Source organism: Capricornis sumatraensis, chromosome 14 (assembly GCF_032405125.1).
Source record: "Capricornis sumatraensis isolate serow.1 chromosome 14, serow.2, whole genome shotgun sequence".
Lineage (NCBI taxonomy): Eukaryota > Metazoa > Chordata > Mammalia > Artiodactyla > Bovidae > Capricornis > Capricornis sumatraensis.
Window position 1 is genome coordinate 62452160 of NC_091082.1, and position 15605 is coordinate 62467764.

The following is a 15605-nucleotide window of genomic DNA, read 5'->3' on the forward strand; positions in this document are numbered from 1 at the left end:
TTATACATCAAAAATGTCACTTTACAGTGAAATGAGCCTGGATTCTATTTTTAAATTCACAGGTCTCCATATTTGATAACTTTTATATGACATTTTAAACATTTTTTCTGCAATATTATGGTTGTAGAAATTCAACACTATGGTTCTTACTGCAACCACAATTCCATTTCCTCCTGCATATGTGATAGTTTATATTTTCAGTCCAATAGAAGAACCTCACTAATCCATGTCTTACGTCTGCAAACCTAGTAATTCATAAACCAACCATTAGCAAATTGCTGGTGACTCCAAGAGCTTTGCTTTTTAATAATACACTACAGGGCATTTACCAGGAAACATCATGCACAATCATGTTGCAATAAATTGATCAAGGGGATCGATTTTGATCAGGTTTGGTTACTTAATCATTCCTAAGATTTTTGAAACTTCAAGGGACCTTTTTGGTAATTCTGGGTATTTCTGAGATTCTTAATCCAGCACCAAGAGTCAGTAAGAATTTACCAAACATAGAGCCTCAGATGCCCTGTCTTGCATGCAGAGGATGAAGGAGGATCATTAAGGGATGCAGGCAAGTAGATGCTTACAAGTCACAGTGCAAATAGAAAGGAGAAAACTCTCTGGCTTCTCATAATTGATCATTGATTTTTTAGAGAGTATTTAAATACATAGTGGTTTAAGAAATTGTTTTGGTACAGGGGCATAGATGATTGTAAAAGAGATTTGGGAGAGGGTTTGATCATGGTGGTGAGCCATTCATGAGAACATTAGTGGTGTTCCCCCTTCCTGGGAATGCTTTGTTATGTGGAAAAGTGAATAGGAAAGAATGGCCTTACTTTGATGATCAGAAGTTAGAATGCAGAGGATAACTTTTAAGCAGTCTGAGACCTGTATATATACATACAGCTGTACCATATCACTAGTGAATGGTTATTTTTCTCTTCTGGAAAAACAGAATGCGTCTTTTAATAGGAATGTAATGATGTTACTACCATTTGATTAGCGCCTACCCTTAAAAGTCATATTGAAGCCATATTTTGTCTTCAGAAAACAGACTGGCATTCTCTTTAGTTGCGCAACAGCATGATAGGGTGAAAACTGCCGCCTCGGGCCATCTTAGGAGCAACTGTGCTCTGTGGCATAGAAAAAGTGGAGCTGAAATTAGACTGAAATCTTTAAAGAAGCATTTTAGCTGGCAGCCGAGGTTTTCAGTGGACAGATTCTGCCATTACTAAATAGGCCGGGAGGTGAGAGGTACAGAATATGCTGCTTTAGAAGGACTGTTTAAGCCTACCAAAAAAATATAAGTCCATCCTACTTTTGAGAAGTATGCTGGAAAGTTCTGTATTGCTTTGTTAGTTTTTTAGATGTTATATGAGAAAATAGAGCTTTTAAAACTATTACCAAATTGTAAAAGTGAGGTGCAGTCATTGCTGTGAAGAGGAACTTCAGCATTTGTCAGTACTCCATCCAGGGTGAGCAACAGACATTTTAAGTGAACTAGGAACTGTTTGATAGATGTGGAAATGCTGTGAGGGTTTGATGGTTCCCCCCTCCCTTTTTATTCACTGCTAACAGGTTTTTGCTGTGTCTATACTGTGAATAGAGTGCTTCTCGGTCATCTAGGACCACTTCAGCACAATCATGTTTGCTGGTTCTCTCCTCTTAATTGGCCTAGTGCAGAGCCATGAAATTCATGAAAACTCAAACCAGCCTAACTTCTGAACAGATTTAAGTTTCTGAAAACAATTTCTTCATTTTTGTTAGAAGAGATATTCTAAATAACTATCCAAGATTCTTATCCAGATTCACTGTGACGTTGTCTTATTTCTTAGCTAATATCCTTGTAGGGACATAGGAGTTAGTGTTCTGTCTACATTAATGAATAGCTCTATAGGTATGTGCACAGAGGATACCTCTCTTAAGGATGTACTGCATGGACTTTTAGCTAATGCTGAACACTCATTACCAAATTTTAACTTGCACGTGTCACCTTGTGAAGGGAACAGCATTAGCAGTGAGAGCTAAATCATCGTTAGATACTCTAATGCCGTGAAACAGCAGACTGGGACTGTTCATTTGTTGAGTAGTCCTTAATAGCAAAGGAGCTACCTAATATTCTCAGCAAAAGAAGAGAGAGGACATTAATCTACTTTCATTCTAAAAGGTACCTTTTATTTTCTCTCTCAGAATTCTGATACCAGTTTAAAATATGGCATTGGCATAAACAGTAATACTGTACTTTAGGCAGAAGGCTCTTTCTAATGACTTGTTCTCTCTTTACTCAGAACCGTATTTACCTCTGAACAGAGTTGCGTTTTCTGTGAGTAGCAAACTACCCCCTAGTTATTGATTATACCAGAGGGTCAAAGCTAGTCTTGACTATGTAAGCATAAATTAGTTCCTGAAGGACAAAGATTGGTAAACAAGGGAGATAGCAGTTAAAGGAAGTTTTTATTTTTAGTGTTTCCAGTTCCCTCTATATCATTGAAACAGGGTTTTCCAAAGATGGCATGACAATAGAAATAAACCATTTTCCTACTAACTTCATAGTTGAAATCTGACCTTAGTTGGAAGTGGTTTGATAGAAGAGTGAAATAGCAAACTTCATCCTTTTAATAGCTGAATAGTCTTTGGTCAGGAAATAACTTTCAAAAGTTAACTGTTTCTTAACATTAATTTTATTTTAACTGGTAGAAACAACATTTTGTTTGACTAAAAGATCTAATTTAAAGAAATGAAAGCAATGAGGAATAGAAAGGAAATTAAATTTGAACAAAGATAAAAAGTCTTAGTCATAGTGGAAAGGCATTTAATCAGGGAGGAATTGGAATCTTGGAAGTTTTTATTTTTTCAGCTGTAACAGGCATGTGGATTTTTTTTGTTTTGTTTTTTCTCTTCCTCAGATGTTCTCCTTATCTGTGTATTCATTCATTCAGTATTTTGGTTGCTGAGATTTAGAAAAAGAGCAAGTAGCAATGAAGCCAGATAAATCCCTCCATTTAAGAGGATGCCCTAAGGGGACAAAGTGTATCTCTAGGATTTAGAAATTAGATCAAGATTCAGCAAACCACAGTCCCCAAGCCAAATCCTGAGGTCACCTTTATGTATAAAGAAAGTGCTGGTGGAAGAGAGCCACACCTATTCATTTAGGTATTATGGCTACTTGGTACAGTCATGGCAAAGTTGACAGAGACCACATGGCCTGCTGTCTGGCTCTTGACAGAAAAGGTTTCCAAGTCCAGAATTATTTGAAAGAATTATGCCATCCCACTCAATTTGTCACTCTTGCCATTTTGCCTGTTTAACAGATTGGTTGAGGTTTTAAGTTTGTATCAGTTTCTTGAAAGAAGTTGCCATCTTTTTCTAGATGCTTGTCTCATTTGTGCTCCTTCTTGAATCCCATTGCTTTAAAGCATTTAGAGCAGGCCTATGATTTGTCCTTGCCTTTAAGGTAGATTTAGTTGAGGATGGTAATTACAGATTTAAGAAAGTAATATTTAAAAATGACTCCCATGTATGATAACGTAAGGTTAAATGAATATCATGTTTAGAGAAAATACTGGGGAAGAGAAGTAATGTTTTTATAAGTAAATTTTGCCATTTCTCTAAGTTAACAGATGATGGCAAGAATGGGTTTCTTCTCTCTAGTATTAAAATTAATTTCTCTTAAGAATAAGTGGTTTGATTTCTATCCAAAGTCTGTTTTTCTAGATTAGAAACTATCCATTTCTTTACTATAAAGCTTCGTTTTAATTTACTCAAGTAAACTCACTCTGTTCTATGTGGAGTAGTAAAAAGCCAAAATCTTCCTTTTTTAAAAAAAGAAAAAACTATTTTAAAACTTAAACATCTGAAGATTGAAAGTTCTTTTTAGAACTATCTTCCAATTTCTGTTATTGTTTGTAATTCTCAATATATATTGGGACATTATATATTTGCTTTGTGAATGTTCATTCTTACTGTTCAATTAGTTTATTTATGCTAGATGTGGAAAAGTAAATGGAAAATGTTAGGATGATAATAAACATAATTCCTTACAAGAGGAAAATATAATGGCTCCCCATTTGTAAACAGTGCATGGACTTCTGAGTTAAGTTTATCTGGGCAGAGTGTTCTAGACCATGCTTATACAATACAGTGAGTTTGATTCTTACTTTGTTGTGAGTTCTACCAACACATGCAAAGTTTGGATGAGTTGCCTAGCCGCATATACGGCACCTCTTCACTATACATTTTATTTTTAAAGTTGCCTTTTTCTAAGTTGGAAATTAGGTTTTATATGTTACACCCTCAGAGTAATAGATAATCTTCATCTAGAAGCTTCCAGTATATTTGCATAGGTCAGATCTGCTTTGTCTTGGAGCAATTATATTAGTAATGAGTTATTGAGATTTTAAGAGTGCTGTTTTCCTGGTTAATTTGGGATTCCAGTTAATTTAGGGTATAGGACTTTGAAAGAAACTGTATTTAGGTAGTCCAGTGAATAATTTGCATACACCTCCATTTGAGGTCTTGGTAACAGATGTCATTTAAATAAGAATCTGTTGAAAATAATGGAGTTTGCCAAGCATTATGACTTCTTTGATAACTATCAGTCTTAATGTGGTTTTGCCTCCTTTGCTTTCTAGTGTCTTTCTGTTTTTCACTCTTCTTATTAAGTGGTGCTTTTCCCAGGACCAGTCTTTTTACTTTGCATTAAGTAACTTTTCTTGCTCAGGACAAGCCAAAGTTGGATAGTTTCATACTTTCAAACCTGACTTAAGTACATTCCAAACCTGCAAGATATCTGTACAGACTATTTGGTTTTGTGTAGGCAGACTATCTTTTCCCTCAGTTGTGAAGAACAGCAGTGGCTTAGAAGCCAAGCATTGCCTGAAATATGCATTACATTCACAGAGGGTACACATATAAATAAATGTCTTATCTTACACCTTCCCCATTATCTGTATAATACCTCTCATTAAGAAAGGTCCATTAGCTCAAATAGTGGAAGCTTTAAACACAAAGCTTAGGTACAAAGGCAGAGCAGTTAAGGGGGGAAAAACCACTTTTCTAATGCTTGCTTTTTTTATGTCAACTCAGTAAGTCCTGTTAAGGAAACTAGAATTCACCACCCACTCAAGGTATTTGTTCAGCATCTCATATGACCAACAGCACAATTTAATATACTGTGAATCTTAGAATCTGAATTAATCCATAATGCCGGAAGTCAAAGTATGTATCTTATGGGGAAATGTTTCCTACCCTGTGAAATCACTTATCTTATATAGTAGGTAGCAAGAGGAGAATCTGTTCTATTAAGTACATTTTTGTTCCATTAAGTAATTTTTGGTACCAGACAGTGTGCTTGGAATTTGTATAGCAAAACTGATTTTATACATAGTTTAGATGTGGCTTCCTGTACTTGAGAGTCCTAAACCCACTTGGTTAGAGGCTGGTATATGCATTTAAAAGCCATGAGGGTCAAAAAGAAGGGGACGGAATTAACCATACTAAGTGCTTCAGAGACATAACTGCAGTATATTCTCAAAATAACTCTCTGAGGTAGTTAACAGAAGTAGCTAAAAATCACTGACTTTAACTATGTGTTAACTATGTGTTAAGCACAGTTTAATGTTCCTCACATCAATTAACTCTGCTACTCCTTAGGACAAACCCATTAGAGTAGATGCTGTTACTGTCCTCACTTTAAAAAGAAACAGACTCAGAGAGGTTGACCTAGGCAGTCTTTCACTAGACTCGACACTCTTAATGACTATGTTGCCTTTAACAGGTATAATTATACCATATTTTATAGATGAGGAAACTGTTGAGCCCAAGATGACACGATCGATAAATTGCAGAGCCAGTATTTACCAATCTGATTCCACAGCCCAGACTATCTCCAGTACATCATGTTAACTCTGTTTACTTAACAGAGTTGGAGTGAACTAGACTATACCATAGCCAGTAACAGCACTGCTTTTAGTGAACTTTAAATTCAGGAATAAGTGATCGGAAGGTTTCTCCAAGAGATAATGCAGTTGATTTCGAGCAGATATTGCATGGTGAACATTTTCTGTGGATATTGCCCACCAATTTAAAGGAGTCACCCATTTGGTGGTTCTAATTGTGAACAACTGCTTGAGTTACTGCTACCAAGGCGGAAATTGAAAGATCGCACTCCAGTTACCTGTTGCTATGTGACGAACTCTCTAAACCTCAGTGACTTAAAACAGCAACTACTTTATGTATTTCATGATGTTGCAAATCAGAAATTCAGGAAAGGCTTATCTAGGCAGTTTCATGTTCCCTGTGGTGATGATTCAGGTCATCTGATAGTATTCAGCAGGTGGTTGGACTGGTCAGGGTGTCCAAGGTGAGCTCACGGTGCTGACACCTTGGTTGACCAGAAAACTTGGCCCAGCAGGCCTCCTCCCCATCTCTGGAGCCTTGGGGACCCTCCATCTGATCTGTCAGAGTAGTCAAATTTAGGAGATGGCAGCTCAGGCCTCCAAGGCCTCTTCAAGGCCAGGCCCAGAGCTTTCATAAGAGTCATCACCACACACTATTATTGGTCAAAGAAGTCACTGGTCAGCCCAGATTCGAAGGGAGAGGAGATACCTTACCACTTGATGGAAGATGTGTCAAGGATTGAGACCATCTTTAATCTGTTACAGGCAGCAGTAGGTGTTTTGGATTTGTCTTTACTCTTGTGTGTTCATTTAGGTCAGTTTGTGCCATAAGAAACCATTTCTTCTACTTAACCATGGGTCAGAAGCTAGAAAGAGAATGAAACAAATACCTGAAACAAATTTCATTAGCTTCCCACCCCCAAGTTTCACTTACAGCAAAATTTCCATGTTTTCTTTTGTACAAGTTCCAAATTACTGCATTTGTTCTTTTTTTTTTCCTGTGAAGCAACAGTAATTATCCATGCTAAACCAGAAATAATCTATAGATGAAGTAAAAACCTTGCTGTTACAGACCTTGATTTATTAGAGATGTCAGCTGTAGTTTGTTTCCAAATAGGCAAAAACTCCTGTGGTATGGAAAATTCATACGGCTGCTAAATCTGTTTCAACAGGAGTTTCTATTAAGTGGCTAGATGGATTATATTTTTGACATAATTGAAAATTTTGCCTACATATACTACATATCTTTGTTCTGTGCTCAGTCTCTCAGTCATGTCCATCTTTTCACAACAAGCCTTTGGACTGTAGCCCACTAGGCTCCTCTGTCCATGGCAAGAATACTGGAGTGGGTTACCATTTCCTCCTCCCGGGGATCTTGCTGACCCAGGGACTGAACCCTCATCTCCTGTGTCTCCTGCATTGGGAGGCAGATTCTTTACCACTGAGCCGCTGGAGAAGCCCCCTACCTATCTTTACTGCCACCTCTGGCACAAATTTGTGCTGGAGAAGAGGTTCATTCCATTTATATTACCTTCCATTTTGGATACTGTTGCTCCATTTTATAGTTGTTAATCCTTTAAAAATTATCAGTTGCTACTGGCTTTTGTTGTCTGAAATGATAGATCATTGAAGTGTTATGATTTGGGGTTAGATTTGTCAAGTTTAGGATGCTTTAACTCCTGCTGGCTTATAAAAGGACTTTATTGCTTTCAGAAGAAATAAGGGCAAAGAATAAATTCTGTTGGAAAAATGATCATCCCCAGATCAACTTTCTAAGAGAAGAAAGGTTTGATGTTATCTATCCATTCCATCTGCAGTGGTTTCTTAGAGATTTAGTTGTGAGGGCTTCTTGTTGGTCAATCCCAATTAGATTATATAGTTGAAGGGATCTCTGTTCTCGGGTCAGGCCTCAGGAATCACAAATACAGGAAATAAGAAGGGTACTCAGGGCTGAAAACTTAATTTAGGACTCTAGAAATCCTGGGATGGGAAAACAGGACTTTGGCATTTGTGGTTGAATAACCAGGTATGGTATGTTTGAGTCATTTAGGCATCCGGATTAATTAGATTTTATCATAATGATTGGGGCAAATTTTGATGAATAAGAATCAGTGAGCCTTAACATTTTGCACTCTGCTGTACCTCAAAGTCTGCCCATTGTGACAGAGAAAACCTTTGAAAATATATTCCCAGGGAATGAAAAATTGGTTCTAGGTACTTTTGCTCTAAGAATCTTCGCCATAGACATCTCTGCTGCAGGCATTTTCACCTTAATTACTAATTCACTGCAAGGCAATTTTCCCGTAAAAGATAAAATAGTAAAAAATAAAAGAGGGATATTAAAGGGGACAAAATGAAACACGATGAATGAATGACAGTGTTTTTAAAAAACTTAAAAGCAAATTACAAAACATTTGAATACATCTAAAATGTGTGTGGTTCATGGCAGTCCTGCACAAATAACTTGATTTTCGTATTTGGTGTGTTGGACCTAAGTGCTTGTCTTCCAGGTCTTTCATTCTTAGTATTGAGTATTTTGATCATCTCCTCATCAGCACTGTGCATTTTCTTTTTTCTTAAACTTCTTCTTTCATTGAGAGAGGTGTCAGTTTCCAAATAACCAGGATGCGTATTCGTAACCATGCTTTGTATTGCGTCATGAAAGCCTCTGCACTATTGTTCTTGGCATCTTGTCATACGTCTGTTCATACTTTCCATAGTTGTGTAGGAAATGTGGGTTCAGCTCTGCACCTTTGAGACTTTTGGCCTGTTTATCCTCCAGTGTAGTGTGTTTCAAAATAAGACACCAACTCATGGGGCCAATCGTCGTCATCTGTCAGCTCAATAAAACCATCAGTAATGTCACTAACTGGGAGACATGCCTGTCAAAACCAAACTATCAAAGCAAAACCTGTCACCCAGTTATTTTATCTTTTGTGGCAAAATTGTCTTATGGCCAATTAGTCATGGTGCAAAAATGTTTGCAGCAAAGAAGCTCATAGCAAAAATACTGGTTACTTGAAAAATCTTTGATAATCTATGAAGATGCCTCTCGTTCAGTATCTTATAGCCCTTTGGGCCCTCCTCTAGATTCTCTGACTCTTAAATTTGAAATCATCTGGTGGTTGCACCGAAGCTTAAGTACAGTTGACTCTTGAACAATGTGAGAGTTAGGGTGCAACCCTCTGCAAGTGGAAAATCCACCTATATCTTAATAGTTGGGCCTCCGTTTCTGAGGTTCCTCTGTATCTAGGGATTCAGCCAACAGCTGGAGGTGTAGTAATGCAGCATTTACTATTGAAAAAAACATGGGTATAAGTGGACTCATGCAGTTCAAACCTATATTGGTCAAGGGTCAACTGTACTATGGTCTCAAATTGGAAAAGAGGACAAAAAAGGGAACCTGTAGATTGACAGAATACTTATTTTTTCTTTTCAGCATCATAAGTCTAAACCATTAAAGCTAATAACAACTACCTGAGAAATTACTATGGTTTAGATTTCTGTATTTAGCACATCTTAAAGCAGATGTTCTTGACATATTTGAAGATGATCTACTGAGTTTCCTGTAAATTAACAGAATCCTAACTCTAGTGGTTCTTAAAAGAGCTATTACAAAAACCAAATTACAACACAGGGAACAAAGCTTAAAATGTGTTTCCTCTGGAAGCCAAGAAGCTAAAGCAGGGGTCAATAAGAGTGTGGCTGAAATCCACTTCGAGAATGGCTATCAGTCAGATAGCAAAGATATGTAAAGTTTATATGGTATTTGCTATTTTTACAAAAATGATTTTAAATCATGTAACTTGAAAAGTGAGCCTGTTTTCTTTTTGGAAAAGTGGGCCAATAAAAATAACACTAATATAATTCAATTGTATATGCATGTGCATTGAACACAGAGTGGTATACTAAAGATAGTTCATGCAAATAACTTTTGTGGGAAGTTTGGCTATTTTCTTAATATCTTTTTTTTCATAAATGTATGTTTATAAATATATTTACTCATCCACTATAACCTTGGTAGCTTTAGAAGCATTTTGTTAGCTGTATCATTGATTATAAAAATCAATTTCTTGGCATAGTAGGCTATGAGAGCTTTTAGTTGCTTTGTATTTTGGCTAAGAAAATTATTTCTTGCACTTTGTATTTATAAAGATGTTATAACACTTTGCACCCACTTAGTGCAGCTGTTCTTTAGTGACAAAAGATGTAGGCGTTAAAGTGAAATGTATGTTTAGAAGCCCGGCAAAAGGAGGGCTCTCAAAAGAACAAATTTGGCTTGCATCTACCAGAGAAAAGCTAGGGGTTAATATAAAATTTAGGTTGAAAATATCTATTGGAATAGGTGTGCAGTCACTGCAAGTTGCAATATCATTATGAATTGCCCGCTATATGTATGTGATAGTATGTATGTGTGTGAGAAAAAAATGTCTGATGAAGGCAGATAAGTCAGTGTAGAAAATTCTACCTCCCATTAAAGAGAGAATATTCCAAGTTTGCCCTGTAGCCCCTTATGCAGGAGGCTGGATTCCTCAGCCACTGTCCACCTCATTCTCTTTTGTACTCGCTTTAGCTCCTCTACCTCTGAGCACTTGGCTGAAGAAAGTATAGCTTTCTGTAGCAAGCAAAGGAAAGCCAGACCTGAATATAGAGGTTGCAGTATCTCACGTCTCCTTGTCATCTTCACATGTTAATGTTTGGTTTCGTTGCCCAAATCAGTGTCAGAACACTTGGGTTTAGTGCTTTTATCCACTGGCCTCTGTTTGGCAAGAGTAGCCCTTGGAAGTGGAGTCTTTCTGCTGTTTTTAATGATGCACTCAATTCCTTTTAATGATGTGAAAATTTTGTTTGAATCCTGAGCTTTTTTTATTTTTTAATTGCCATTTGCAGCCCATTTTGGGGACTGGAATATCAACCATATTTTCCTGATGTTGAGCCTTCTGCCAGTATCTTGACATGCAGTTTTGCATGACCTGGATTTTTGGATGACCTATTTTGCTTTTAGACACGCTGAAATTCTTCTCTTTATAATGCCAAGAATGTTATAATAGTTAGGATGGCCTATTGTGGGTGTCAGGAAATATCAGTTTCGGTAGTAAATGCCACTAGGCAGACCACCTAATCTTTAAATGCAGTTGGAGCACTCAGCTGATTTGCTGTTGGGGGCACACTAGTCCACTGACCCAGATCAGGTTACCTACCTTTTGAATATTTGTTACAGCTGAGAAGGGACTTTGGGCCTTTCAGAAATATCCCAGAATGCTTTCCACCTTTTCATTCAAATCCACTAGTTAGAATAGCTGGTTGTAATGTCCAAACAGGGACTCGCTAGTTAGGAGTGAAAACGAGAGTGATCCATTTGCAGACTTTGAGAGTTTCACATCTATGTTTTAGGTACTAACTGATAAGTGTTTACTTTTCCTGTTGACGGTATAGGGCAAGTGACAGTACTGACAGTGTGAAATTCCAAATTCAATAAGCAGTACTCATTGGTGACGACTGATGTATTGGGTTGGCCAGCCCAGTAGTAACCTTCATCCGTGTAACAGTATGAATTCTGTCAGGAGATGAGATACTAAAATCATGTGAATCTATTCACCACAGCTATTTTTTTTCTAACTATAGAATAATTGTCAGCCTATAAGCCATGCTACTGAAAGCTTAGACTCAGGAATTAACTCCTGCTTAGGAAGATTCTTCCTTCTGGCTTATCTTTTGTTTGTGCCCAGAGTCTTGGCCTAGACCTGTGCCCAGCTGTTTTGCTACAAACACATACTTAAGGTGCAGTCTTACCTAAGTCAATAATACACTGTCAGCCATGCAGTCTGTTTTATAGCCAAAGTGATTTATTGAAATACAAAACAAACAAAAAAAGTGAGAGATGCCTAGATCATTTCTTGGAGGCATGTTGAAATCAACCTGTGAATCTGGGAGGAAGCATAGAGTCTTATCTTCTATATGGCTTGGGTGAACAGTGACTTTAATGCTTTCTATTAAAATACTACAAAGCTAGTTGACTTCGGCAAGTAGTTCTCAATTTTGGCTGCATATTAGAATCACCTGGGGCTTTTACAAAATGACTGCCACCTAGGGCCCCCTCCGGACATGCACGTTTAATTGGCTGGCTGTGCCGCCTGGGCTTTAAAAGCTCCTCAGGTGATTTTAATGGGCAGCCAAGGTTGAGAATCATTTTCTAGGTGGTCCTGAATGGTCTGTGGCAGGATAACCTCTACCCAGTTGTCTTTTGTCATAGGTACCTTTATCAGTATCACAGGCATGGCTTGGCGGTTAAAACTTGGCACGGGCCATGGCTCAGGTGGTAAAATAGACCATCCATTTGTCCTCAGAGTCGTTCGGCAGAGAGCTGTTGCCATGCACCCAGTTTTCTCTCTGTACCAAAGCCTGCACAAGTCAGCAAAAGACATTTTCTGAGTCTGCTCCCTAAAATCCTCTTTCCCTTTCATATGTGATTTAAGTGGAGATTTTTAAAACTCTGCTAGCTAAAATAGAGCACTTGAACTTATTAAAAGAGCCAGGCCCAAGCCACCTAGGGTGATTTTTATTTGTAAAATAATCAGGTAGCATTGTTAATGAAGAAATAGAAGGGTTCTTCCTGGTGTGATGGTGATGTAGTTGATTATTTGTCCCTTAGCCTATCTTCTAAGTGGGATTTCAGTGTACGGTGACTTTCACTTTTCCATGTTCCTTTGTGAATTAAATGCACTAGCTAAGGCATAAATATTTCTGAGTTTTACATGAAATGTGAAATGAATCCTTTTAGCAGCTTTGTTCTAGGATGTCAAAGACTTAACCTAGTAATTCCCAAACAAGTTTTCATATTGTCAATTCATTCACCCACCCAGGTGTAAAATACCTGCCCATGGCAACCTCAGTGTGGTAATGAGGAGAGGAGGACTGTTTGATTATCCTTTAAAAAGTGAGAGCCACCATTCAAACTAATAAACTACCAAGTGATTTCTAATTCATGAAAGAGATTTGTGTTTAAGAGCAAGGTCAAATGTGACGGTCTCATCTGAGAGACTGCTGGCACTGTGGAAACTTTCATTTCTATACTGCCTGCAAATAATCGATAATTTAAATTTCAAATAGGTGGTGTGTTTGAGAAGAAACAAGTGGGTGGAAGGAAAGATTGTAAGTGCAGAGGACTGAATTAGCATCAGACTCTGACATTTCATTAAAATAACATTTAGGCCTGACTTATTTGCTTAGCATGTATATGCTGCAATGTCAGAAATGCCTCCTATGCCTTAGAAGATCTGAGAAGGCTTCCTTTCGTTGGGTGGAATAGTAAAGCAGTAGTAGCCTTTGAGACTTGTCTGCATCCAGAGAGAAGCCCATTAGGGTTCTCATACTGAGAAACCTTGTAGAGTACTGTGAAATGTTGTTGAACTTTATGCAGATCACATCGCACTGGATTTTAAGATTTAGAGGAAGGAGAGTAGAGGAGGGGAAGGGGAAGTAATTAACGGTAAAGTGTATATATATGAACTTTTACTATATTTTACACAAGTAATGAAACAAATTCCCTATCAGGAATTCTCTGTCAGGACTAAGCAGCCAAATTCTTCTGTCCTACTGATTGGCTTGCTGATTCCTCTTAAACCTCTAAGAAATCCTTTCTGAAAGAGCTAAACAGAAACTGGTCTGACTGCAGTTTCACCACCCTGCCCCATTCCCTTACTCACAACAAAAGAAAACATACCCAAACTGTAGGCCAAAAAAAAAAGTCTCAGTACGTTCACTTTTCATCCTTTATGGTCTGTGTTCACTGTTGTAGCCTATTGCATTGTTTTGCAATATAATGGCAGAACTTAAACAGATCTGCCACATAAGTCAGGAACCATTGGCTTCTCCTTTAAGAAATCTTAACATCAGAACTCTCAATTTTTGGCTTGTCAGCACAAGCGAGTAAAGGGAGAAGTGCGCTGAAAGAACACTTGGGGAATTCCCTGGTCGACCCGTGGTCAGAACTTCATGCTTTCACCACTGAGGGCCAGGGTTCAGTCCCTGGTTGAGAAACTGATAGGATCCTGCAAGCCACTTAGACTTCCTGGCTTCTTATAATTTCAGGTGGGATCCACTTACGCTCTGTGTCTGAGAAGAAAAGACAGAGGGTTCAAAGACAGAAAAGTCAAGGTAGTCAAAATGTGGTTTCCTTCAGATGGACATAGTCTCAAAGAATCTGTCCAGCTGTTCTCAATGGTGCTTACATGATGGGTGACAGCTGTCTCCCATCTTCCCGTCCCTGGCACTGTGCCTTCCCACTGGTCACTGTGAAAAGCAGATCACACTGGACTCAGAGGCCAGAATCCAGGACGATTTCCCCCTTCTCATCACTTCTTCATACAGCTAATAATGTAGCATATACTTCTCTTTGGAAAATTCTTGGGTTTGACCCCCCAGGAAATAGTAAAGCATTTAAAGGTAAAGTAAGATTCTGGTGGTAGCTATCAAAGAGATGACAGGAACATTTTAGCTTCCCCTTGGATGATATTTATTGATAGCAAGGACCAACTATGCCTCCTTATCCTCAGTTTCTAAGGATAGCATAATATTTCTAAGCAACAAAGTTATCTAACATTTTTTTCACAACTTGTTAATCAAGGATTCATATTAAAACCGACAATCAGTTTCTAAAATATTGTTATCCCTGAAAGGGAATGAGATAGAGTTTTTAACTAGAAGAACCTGTTTTTTTTTCCCTTTGAAAAAACTAACACTTGAGGTTTGTGTCTTTCGTCTGCAATGATTACTCCATAAAGATGTCTCAGAACAGTCAGTGAGCCAAGGCGAGCACTCTCACGCCCCTGAGGGTGCTGGACTGGGTTTGTACATCTTACTTCCTTAGAGAATATCTGTTTTTATTATGCCCTTAACTATAAATACCTATATATAGGAATAGGATTTTCACCCCAGCCTCTTGTAATCATTATCACTTAAGTGTAAACCACACCTCCCCCTACCCCAACTTTTACTGAAAAAAATGCACTTTAATTCCTAAAGAGAGTGGCTATTCCTGGCCCCAAAGCCAGATTACTTCAGGAGGAGAGTTGAAGAGGGAGAACCCTAGGCAAACCCTGTGAAATTAACCAAATTCCTTAATGTAAACACAGAAGTCAACCATTTTTAAGCTGCCCCCACCCCCAGCCAAAGGACAAAAGAAACAACCAAATGGAAAAGTTCAAAATGCCTACCTTAATTTGAGATGTTTCACTAGGGGATATACCCAATATTTTCTCAGCTACCAAATAATCAGAAACTTGAAGGTGATTTTGTGGGAGGCTGAGACTTTTTTGTTTAAATGAAAAGGCCAAGTGAATCACACAGGCTATAAAATACGATCCTGATTTGTGTCATTTCTAAGTATCAGATTCGTTCTCTCCCTTAATTTGACAGGTGTTCTCAAGTCTCTCCTCCTGTAGATTCTGTCCTTCCCCTGATGACAAGCCAATAGTTCTTGGTGGGGTTGCATGTCTCCTAGAGCCCCAGGAGCCCTGTTGTGTCGGGGGAGGGGGGAGGGCAGGAGGGTGGGCAGAGACTGGGGTTGGGGGAGGGAGATTCAGAGAAAGAGTGAAGATATATGGGTTTATATAAACATATTTAAAGCAGTTTAGCAAAAGCTTTCTCGTTGAACAGCTTTAAGAACAATGTGAATGAAATTTAGCAACTTGGTTAGTAATTTGAAAAGTC